The following is a 10,995-nucleotide window of genomic DNA, read 5'->3' on the forward strand; positions in this document are numbered from 1 at the left end:
GCCCTTGACTTTAAATTTAGTCAGTTAAGCGATGATCTGAACTTTTGGAATTTCAATGAATTTCTTGTTGCAATCGTATAAACTAAGCTCTATTATATCGTGCGTATAACTACACGGCTAATTTTAAAAAGTTCAAAGGAAGTTAATGTGACATCAATAAATGATATCTATTCTCTGAATGGACGCGACTTATTTCATCCTCTGAGTGATCACTCATTGTCAGTGTCCACTGTGGACATAATTGAAAAAATACAATATCAAAGATTTTTTTAAATTTAGAAATTGTTTAAACCACAAACTCGTTATTTACGGCTGGGAGAAGTAGAAAACCACTCAATAAGTTTTAGTTAATCTCTCATTTGGTCAGTCCTAAAGTAGATCCTTAATATAGAGAAATGAACGATAATGAAATTATAAATTATAATTTTTTTCAACCCTCCACCGTTGAGTATTAATTTTAGTTACTTGAGTGAATGTTAGATCTATCTATTTTTTTCTAAAAACATGGTGAAAACTCTCAAGTTATATCCTGCTTGGTGCTAAAAATTCTTTGGCCGAAAGTTTCGGATTTTAAATTGCATTGAAAGTATTTCGGTAAGTGACAAAAACTTCACTCGTTAAATCGCTGAGTTTCGCTGTGGGATGAACTACTCCCAAGTTTATTCCGGAACTACCCATATGCTGGAACATGCTTTTTTCTTATGTGTTTCTTTGACTTCCAGAAATCACAGGAAATATCTTGAAAAGTTGTGCAATTAGCCACTGATTTTCCAAGCCTTCAGAAAGGAAATCCTGTATAGAGATATTCTAGACTTCTTTTAAATAGGTCAGTCAGTTTGTAAGATTTCGCCAACACGAAGCTTCATTAGAAACTGAAGCACGATGTAGATATTTAATATTGATTGGTCGTCATTGCCTCTATCTCCACCTTAGACGATAAGTTTAACGAAGATTGCTGGAGAGAAATCTGTTTTGTAAGTAGAGTAAAAGTTACATGTGCGATTCGAGTTGCAATCATGATGAGCTTGCTACTCTGAGCGAGTTATCGCATGCAATCACAACGATTTTGGTCTACCGAAATGCCACGTGTTTGCGATCATTTTCCTACCGTCTGTGTCCAACCGTGCTTTTAGGCTTTTTAAAGAGAGGGTATGAAATGTTGCACGGTATGGTGAAAGTTATTCATACAAGTTAAACATAGCATATTGCAATATTTGAAAATGTTGTGGTATCAACGCAACGAGGCGGGCGAAAATAAGTTTATTGGAAATATTGCTATGCCTAATTTATCTAATAATGTTTAACGAGCTTGGGAATGATAATTTTTCCAGACTTAGCATTCGTTCATTTTCATTTCATTGTCTTGGCGCTCAAATTGAGGGTATATTTGTGGCTTTATGGTTTGCGCGTTAGGATACTAATCAAAGACTACAGATAAAATCTGACAGCTATAGGCTCTCGGGCTTCCACGAAAAAAATTTGCATCTGGTCTCAAGGAAAAGAAATGGCCCCAACGAATTTCATACGACTTTGAATTACTCCGGGGTGAGCTGCCTGCGAGGCTGTATTAAAAAATGGGTTATTGAAGCATTTAAATCACACTACTGCTGATCTTCTGAAGATCTCGTTGTCTTTACTCTCTCTCATGACGGTATCATGATATTTGTTGTCCTTACTTATTGCATTACAGTTTTTAAATGGATCAATGCTAAAAATGATTCGAAAGTTAGTGTACCAGTTACTCCAAGAATGAAGGATTTTATTCGCTCACGTGTATAAAAGCTATTCTTTAATTTTAATTAAAAATCAGAGTAATTAGCACCGTAAGTTGTAAGTCTCCCTCGTGTACGAACAAAGATAATAAATTTGTTTGAAACCAATTCCAATGTGCCTTGTTGTAAATAATGAACATTGAAATAATCTATTCCTGACAATTTGTTTATCTTTGAATGCAACAAACCAAGAGTTTTAATGTTTACATTAGGTCAGTAGAGTATTGTTTACAATTATTGTTAAGTAAGCGCACTAGCTGCTTGACGAAATTAGGATTTTATTTCTCCCACGTGGAAAAAGCTTGTTGTTTTACTTAATTAATGATAATTTACACCTTGAAGTAGTTGAAATAATTTTTTTCCCTGGTGATTCCCTGGAATTCCCGCAAAGTGGAGGAAAATATTTTAATTATTCCCTTCCGCAATCGACCATTCTGCTTAAATTCTTTCCTAAGAACTATTTCAGAAGTATTTCTATTGTTATAGTATATTTGTTATTTTTATTTTTGCATCCTTTATATAGTTGCGTAAAATATTGGTAATACATCTGTATTGAGGAAGTTTTTCACCTTCTTGCAGAAAACCGCTGAAAATAGGGATTCTGGAGAATAGATGATGGGTAATGAAAAGTCTCGAGGTTGTTCGGAGGTCAATAATGGGAAACTCGGTCAGGCGGTGGTAAGAATAAGTGATTGTTGAGGTAAACGAAGCTTTTTCTCTAAAGCTTAGCCATTCAAATTCATAGAAATATCAAAATTGTATGTATTTTCTGCCCTCTCATTTACCCTGCGCTGTCGGCACTTGACCACATTTGTTAACTCAATCATTTCACCAGTTTTTCATGTAATTTAATCAGCCTTGTAAATAGTTGGGAAATGTCAAAGAAATACAAACTTAAATTATCATGGAATCAAATTTGTTGCTGTCAAAAATTGTTTTTTAGTTAAGAAATTAGATATACTTTCTTAATTGTAGGAAAATAAGAGCTTTATTTTTTCCGTTATAATGCGTGTTTGCTCTAGTTAGCTTTCATGGTAGTAGGTATTTTGAAGAATAATATTAAATTTATTTCCATATTGGCAAGAGACTTTTCGGTCCAAATCGACAGCTTTCCTCTCCGCAAATTCTGTTAAATATCCTCTCATTGCCGAAACAATTTGGTAGATGAAAGTAAAAGAGCAGTAAGTAAAAACAAAACTTATACAGGAACAAAAAATTCCGAATTAAGGTTTCATCGATTAATCATCCAGTATACTGTTAAATTTTAATAGATTTTTTAGTTTTAGAGTTGGAAACATTAATGGATAGCTTATACGTTATGTCAATTAAAATATTCAAGACTACCGAGGGATGAAGAAGAATCATATTTTGATGAAATACTAAGAAGGTTTAACGTTTCGGATGTGGAATGCCAAACAATATATCTTATTTATTCTTTACTTCCATTTTAAATTACAATCTACCACAAATTCACAAGATTGTACTTAAATGTAGAATTTGTCTCTATGTTGTATAGGCTAAGAAATTTTTATCAATGTCTACCTATTGAAGAAATTTTGAATAATTTCATAGTCAATTCCGTCTCGTTGACATGATGTCTTCTTTCATTCTGGCAGTAATAATTCTCGCCGTTTGTTTGCACAGTCTCCTCGACTCCAAGACGGCAGATTTATCTCTGAAAAAATCTTGATCGGGTTTTCATTACCAAGAAGGGAAGTTTATAAGGAAGTTTATAAGCATCCGTTGGTTTCTAATATTTTTTCATGTTGTATTAAGAAAATAATTGCTTTACTGTTTTTTACTTGGTAATTATACCTTCCTTCTATCATTTTCCATATGTACTCCTATTTCAGTAACGACTACTCATATATATTCTGTTGGCATAGTATCCCAAATAGCTGGAGAATTATTCCTATTTAGATACTCTCCTACTTTTTCTATCCAATAGCGTCGCTTTTTTAAATCTTAAGAACACTCTGCCTATCCATTATGGCGTGTAACTGGATCATTTGTTTTAGAGGAGAAAATTAATACTCCTTTTTTATCAAGTTGTAACAAAGTTTGTCGTTGCTCGATTGGACTATTGTAATCTAGCTATTTTCCATTATCGGTATTCTTTTGTCTCACCTTTCGCATTCATTAGCTGATATGAGAAAAACTGTACCTGCGCTTTCCTCGCGTAAAGGTTCGCGGCAGTCAAGCGATGCGACGGTAGAACTTGCTTATAAACTCAACCTCTCGTTAATATCCAGATGAACGCTATACCTACTTTAGTTAACGTGAGCCAACAGTCAGAGATCATGAAACCGGATAACTTATGTTTAATAAAAATCGCCATAGGGAATACCATTTTCTCAAACCGTGTCCCTGTTAAGAAGAAAACGAGGATATCTTGAAAAATTGGCTTACTTTGGATTTTACGGGTTTTCACCAAAAAATATATATGCTCTCAAATAATAGCGGCATTTATCGTGTATAATTACCAATCCATGAATCAATTACTTTTTGCGTTCGGATACATGTTATATTTTTTACATAAAATATCAGAAAATAAATCTCTGTGATTAAATTCCATGTAAATTTCTGCCATTGAGAGTAATGTTTTATCTCTTCAAATCAGGCCGAAGAAATTTCTGGCATGTTGGGGTACATCTTGATGGTGAGATGTAGAGTGAGGGCTTCTCTTCCTCCTTTACCTCGAGTAAGAACTTCTTTTCTTCGAACTCCAAGGAAGCATCAGGGATAGGTCACTAGTTCAGAGTTGGCAATGGAAAGGAAGTCCCTTGGCTGTGGGGAAGATGATTGCATGCGTCAAGAATAAGAAGAGGGTCTTGGGATTGCTTGTAGGGCCAACATTGTGTACGATGGAGGAAATGAGATGTCACGGTACGTAAAGGAACAATAATTATTGTAGCTAGAGACTTGATTTCTGTCGGTTCTTAAGCGGAATCGATTCTGGGAGGTAGTTTCTCCTACATGCTTTCAGCAATTCGTCATTCGCATTCTAGGAGTAGTTATTGGTTTGGGGCACGGGCAAATGAGTGTGTCTGTAGCCTCTTTTCCGACACTTGCACAGCCAAAGACTTAATGTAAAAGCAGGAAAATGGATGAGAAATATCGGCACTAAAGTATGTCCTCCTCACGTCTAAAACGAGTAATGCCTTAACTTTTTAGCGGACCACACTGTGGGTCATAATTTTTGCATGCTAAAAAAATATTTTTTTTGTTTCCGGAGCAGCTTTTGCTATCGTTTATTTTGTTAACCCTCCGTGGCGTGGCGTCTACTAGACCCCAAGCCATTTTGTTTTCTTAACCCACATCGTGTTTTCAAAGTTAGGAAACTGCCCTTCCTCTTATATAAATATTTTATGCTACTGCATTAGTCGCTTATATGATTTTATCTTTCGTCACATTTCTGGAATTAATACGAATATTTTCCTGCTTTTGGCGACTGGTAGAAGCCACGCGACAACTTTAAGTACGATAAGTTATATGCTTCTTACTTCGCGATATTCATTGGAAAGGTTTTTATAATTATAAAAAAACCTATTTAACAACAATTTTAAGCTTTAAATTCCGGGTACGCGGCTTTTTGTGACACATTTGTAATTGTTATCAATACATTGCACGAATGACACTGTTATTGCTGCAAAAAACGTGTATAAAGTATTTTATTAATATTGTTTTCTCCATCATTATTTTGAATTTATTTCATGACCATGCATGAAATTAAAGATTGGAAACTTTTTGGGATTAAAAGCGTTGTTTAAAAGTACATGATTGGTCAAAATAATGGCAACTGAACTCTATACCTGACATTCACGTATGATTTTAACATTATTTTCTATGCATTTATATTTTTTCAATTTATGAATATGGGTAGTAAAGGTACGAGGTAAAAGTGAAGCCACGTTACATAACACGATCGTTACTTATTACGATGAGTACTGGTAGTTCATGTATAGTAATAATTTAAAATGTCTTTTAAATTGGTAGTAATGACCAATATCAGATAGAATCTAAGGTAAAATGTCTTTTTCCGATTGAAACGCTTATTTAGTGTACTACTATTTATGTTGTATATAGGGTTATATTCTGTTATATGGTTAATCTAATAGGCAAAATTATCTATAATGTGGCACGTGAAGAACCATGGCCCTATCTCCGCAAGGCAATGAAGAAACAAGGAAATTACAATTTAAAATAATTGAAAATAAGATATTTTATTTAAGTAAACATTTTTGCTTCGTCAATTTTCCTCGATTTTATGATTTCCTCCCTCCACTTGTTAAGTTAAATCAGTTAACAAATACATGAGTTTCTGTATAACTTTCTTGGAATGAAAAATATATATCCCTATTGCCGCGTTAAATATTCATATTTTCTTAAAATATCTACACAATCCATCCTTTGACTGTGTATATCCACACAGATTGAACAATTTCTCCTAAAGTTCACACAATATTTGGCAGTCCATGTGCACGACCAAATTTAATTGATCGAATCAATGCAGTCATAACACAACAGTTATTGGTGATTTATGTTGCCGGTGTCTTTATATATTTCGAAAATGCGGAAAATTAGAAAATACATTTTAAATTTTTGTTTCAATACGGTAGATATTCAATGTTATCGTAAAATCTAACCTCCTGATGCCTATTTAGTTTCTATGGAAGGGTAAAAGTGTATGCATACGAGAATTCTTAAGACTCGTTTTTTTTACGAATTTTGTACTCGTAGAAAAAATGAAGCATAAACATTTAGAAAAATAGAAAAAAAATATTTTTTTTTGCATCGGCTTTGGCTGAAACCAGAAATTGCGTCAGCAGTTACTAAAGGAGGGAGGTGTGTGAATAAATGAATATATTGTTGCAAATTTCGCCACATTAACTTCATGACATGTCATTGTAGATTTTTTTCGATTCATCTGTTCAGTTATAAATTCAACTTGTTACATCATTTTCCTTCTTTACCTGTGATATCCTGCCAAATGATATTTGGGAAAGGTAACTTTTGGCATTTTATGCAATTCACTGAATATGAAATAAATTGCTAGTTATATTGTTCCTTGTTCAGTTTCAGAAATACTTATTCAAAGCCATGAGTATTCTCAGGGAAATACTGCTTGAAGAACGGTATTTTCTCAGAGATGAAAAAACAATTTCTACGAAGACTTATTTTTGGCGCCGGGAAAGAGGAATGCCATCATTAAAAACATTGCGAGTAGTTTTCAAGCGTATTCTGAAGAGTGTTTGCCATTGTATGGCAAGAACGTCATGATAAAAATCTCAATAATGCCACGTGCCGACCTCAAAATAAAAGTACAGACGTCATCAATATTTTTCTTTCCCTTATTTTGATTTTGTTTCGCACGAGGGAAAGCATGTATGTTTGAGAGGATAATGAGCATGATGGCTGAGAATTACTAGAAAAAGTAATATTATTATCAATTGAATAATGTCGTTCTAATTTTTTCGAACCTTCTCCACTCTATGACCTTTAAATGTATGCAATTAAAAGTCATTCAATCTAAATATCTGAAGGACATGAGGTAGGACAAGCTCTTTCCTCAAAGCTACGATGTAATTGTCTACTGAAAAATCACATTTTCACGAGGAATCACATGTGTATGCTCTAGATGATCCTATAACCATGTGAAATTATAAAACCAGTAAAAATAACTCTAAATTACCTTCAACTCGAGTGTTATGGATAGTAGACAAAGAAAGTGCTATATATATAGGTACAAATAACAAATTTGTGAATTTGCATTAAAATAACTTATTTTTAATTACCATTAAATGATTTCCAGGATCCAATTTCGGAGATGAATCGTCAAGAATATATGATAAAATACCATGCATAAAAGACACTTACGTTTATGAACATGAACTTATTTCATGAACAATGTAACTTCGGAGGCCTTCGTACTCAACTACTGAGATTATAGTGTGTGTAACTCAGTACAGGAAATGGTTTCCTGCTGAAGTCTTGAATTGAAATTTGTTTTAACTTTTGTAATGAAATTCACAACTTCATTCGATTAAACACTAATACCTAAAGTAGCTGAAATATTAATACGTTTTTGCATTACTGGGACTAGAATCGTTCTCGAACGATATATGGCTCAAAAAAAGAATGAGGTATTCAATTATTTCAATTTCAGTTAAGAAGGATTGATAAATGCTTATAATTACGAAGAATGCGATTTAAAAAATTAAGGAAATGAATGTTTAAGAGTCAATGATATAAACTATCGCAATATTTCAGAATGCGCTCTACCAACCTTTATGCATAATTTAAAACGAAAACAAACCGTGGGATCTATATAAATGATGATGCAACTGCAATTTGATGAAAGCGAAAGAATTGCGGAGGAGAGGAGTAACGGATAAGAAGGAGGAAATATGGGAAAGAGCGAATAGCGAAGGAAAGTAGAATAGGGTGGTTTCCTATTACTTTTTTATTGCCTAAATCGAAAGATTATTACTCCTGAAGTACGTATTTCACGCTTCTAGATTTTTAAATGAGGATATCTATTTTTCGCGATTAAATGAAAAGTGAAAATTTTCAAGCGCGCGAAAACGCGACGCTTAAGTATGAATGCCGGGAAATCTCTCCGTGTGACGCATTTCTGGTTCCCGCTGCCGCCCTGTGAGGTGACCTTGAGGAGAGGCTTAGCGCTGATACGACGCAGGCCGCTAGCGGGTAGCTGAGTACCCTGCTGGCTGGTAGCGGTTGGCTTAAATAAGGATTATTAATACCTTATCAAATGAAGAAAACTTTCCGACCTTAGCCAGTTTTAATAAGTGATTATTTAGACATGTTTCCCTGAGCTCTGCGCCTCATGCATGCATTGGTAACCACAGATGATGTATAACCCCTATATTCTCGTATAGAAACTAGGTCCCTGTGACGTCACGTGGAGTGGCATCGCATGGGCCCCAATCTGGCCATTTTCAAATGAGGATAAAAATGGACCATTGCCTTTTGTCTTAACCGGTATTTCTAAAACGAAATAATTTGTATATTATGAATACACTAGTGGTGGGTAACGAATCGCAATCAATGCCTTTCGTTTTCTTTGATGAAGGAAACTACCCTACTCGGGGGAATTGGAGTGTCGCTTTGGACTGAGAGGTGGTAGTTGGGTTTCTCGTCAATCTGCACATATTGGAAAATAACCTACCCTTATTTTATGAGCTATATTCTATGTGTTTCTGGAGGAATCTGCAATACTTCAGGAGGTGGTAGGGGAGACAGCTTTGAGAATTTTTTGCCCATAAATACATGGAGTCGCAACTCCTTAGTTATTATACTATGGCAACGCAAATATTTTGTTGAATCCTTCTGAAACAGGATGATGCAGTATGAATTGAACAAAAGCGTATGAATTGCGTCGGATACAAGATAAAAAAATAACGTGACGAATATATGGGTGTCAAAGATGTAAGCTTTTGCAATGAATCAGAATAGACTAATGTCTGATTTAAAGCGAATATATACTGTAAGACTATCCTGAATCAGGATGATACGACAGCGATTGGATAAATGCGAATTAATTGAGAAGGATTAGATTTTTTTTTATTTTCATGAATAATATTAAAAAATCAATGATACAACTATCAAAAAATTTCAAAATAGAGTCTACTAAGCCTTATGCCTGATTTGATACGAAAGAATACCGTGGGAACTTTCTGAATCAGGATGATGCAAGAGGAATTGGATAAAAGCGAATGAATTGCGATGGAATAGATTTTTTAACAACGACGAATAATAATGAATGGACGATATAAACCATCGCAATATATCAGAACATACTCACCATAATCTTATGCCTGATTTTGAACGTTATTTTCGTTACTTTCGTTATTTCGAACGTTGACGAATTGAAAACATACCGTTGGATCCTTCTGAATGAGGATTACACAACAGTGATTGGACAAAAGCTTAAGGATGAGATTTTAAAAAAATAACGAGACGAGTAGCTAAGAATCTATAATGTAAATATCGCAATATTTCAAAATATACGCACCTTAGCCTGATTAAAATAAATAAAACAACGTGGGATCTTTCTGTATGAGGATGGTGCGACAGCGATTGGGAGAAAGACTGTGTGAATTGCGAACGATAGGAAGAACGGATAACAAGTAGATGGGGATATGGGCAAGAGCAAATACTGGAGAAAAGTAGAATACGGGGGAGATTTGAGTGTCGCTTTGGAGTGAGAGGTGGTAGTTGGCTTGGGCAGTGGACTCGAATTGAGTGGAACGAAGGCAAAAAAACGTCGGGGAAGAAAATAAAAGAGAGAGAGAGAGAGGTTGAGAAGTGTGGGAATCAGTGGGGACTCCGTCAGATTGTGTTTGCAGCCTTTAGCAGTGTTTGCGCGGGGCCCGTGTTATGGGGGGAGAAAGCCGTGGAAGAAGAAGGTAAAAGACCCCGATGAAAGCCAAGTGGACGGATCGGGATGCGGGAAAGGGTGACTGCGTAGTCTGACGAAGCGGAAAGACAGAAAGAAGGGATTGTATAGCGCGATGTAGTGGGCGCAAGGGAGTAAAGATATCATTAAAGGGAGCAGTATTCCCAAGGTACCAATGCTTGGAACCGGTCAAGTTGTTTGGGCAGTGTCGTGCATCAGATCGTGTGAACTTGGAAGTCATGGGAATCAAGCTGATAGCTCAAGATTCACCATTTTTACTAACATTGGATCCATGTATTGTAGATTGTAATAGAGTTTGATAAATTACGAAAAGATAATTTTTCCTATTTTGATTTGTTACTTCCAAGAATTATTCATGGCAAAAAATTGAGAGCTTTAACCCTTTTTGCAGATGAGTTGATGAGATCACGAACTCCTTTTGAGCAAGTCACCGCTTTTCAGCCACTACTTTGTTCCTTGCAATCAGTGGCATAGCCAGGGGAAGGGTCCGGGGGTTACGGACCCCTACGAAATATAAAAATACAATTATTTTCCTTCGTAAAAGAAAACAAAATGTTGAAAAATCATGAATTTACATAATATTTCTTTAACAAATGAAGAGTTTTCGATTATGAAAAGTGTTAAAATTAGATTTAAACCCTATACTTAGTACCCTGTGTTTCAAAAATGTTCTCCCCGGTTTTGGACCCCCCCGAACGAAATTCCTAGCTCTGCCACTGTGTTTGGGGGAAGCTTGGTTAGTATGTAGGTTGACTATTCTGCAGTAGCGGATACAGAAAAAAA

This window comes from Ischnura elegans, chromosome 12 (assembly GCF_921293095.1).
Source record: "Ischnura elegans chromosome 12, ioIscEleg1.1, whole genome shotgun sequence".
In the NCBI taxonomy this organism is placed as follows: Eukaryota; Metazoa; Arthropoda; class Insecta; order Odonata; family Coenagrionidae; genus Ischnura; species Ischnura elegans.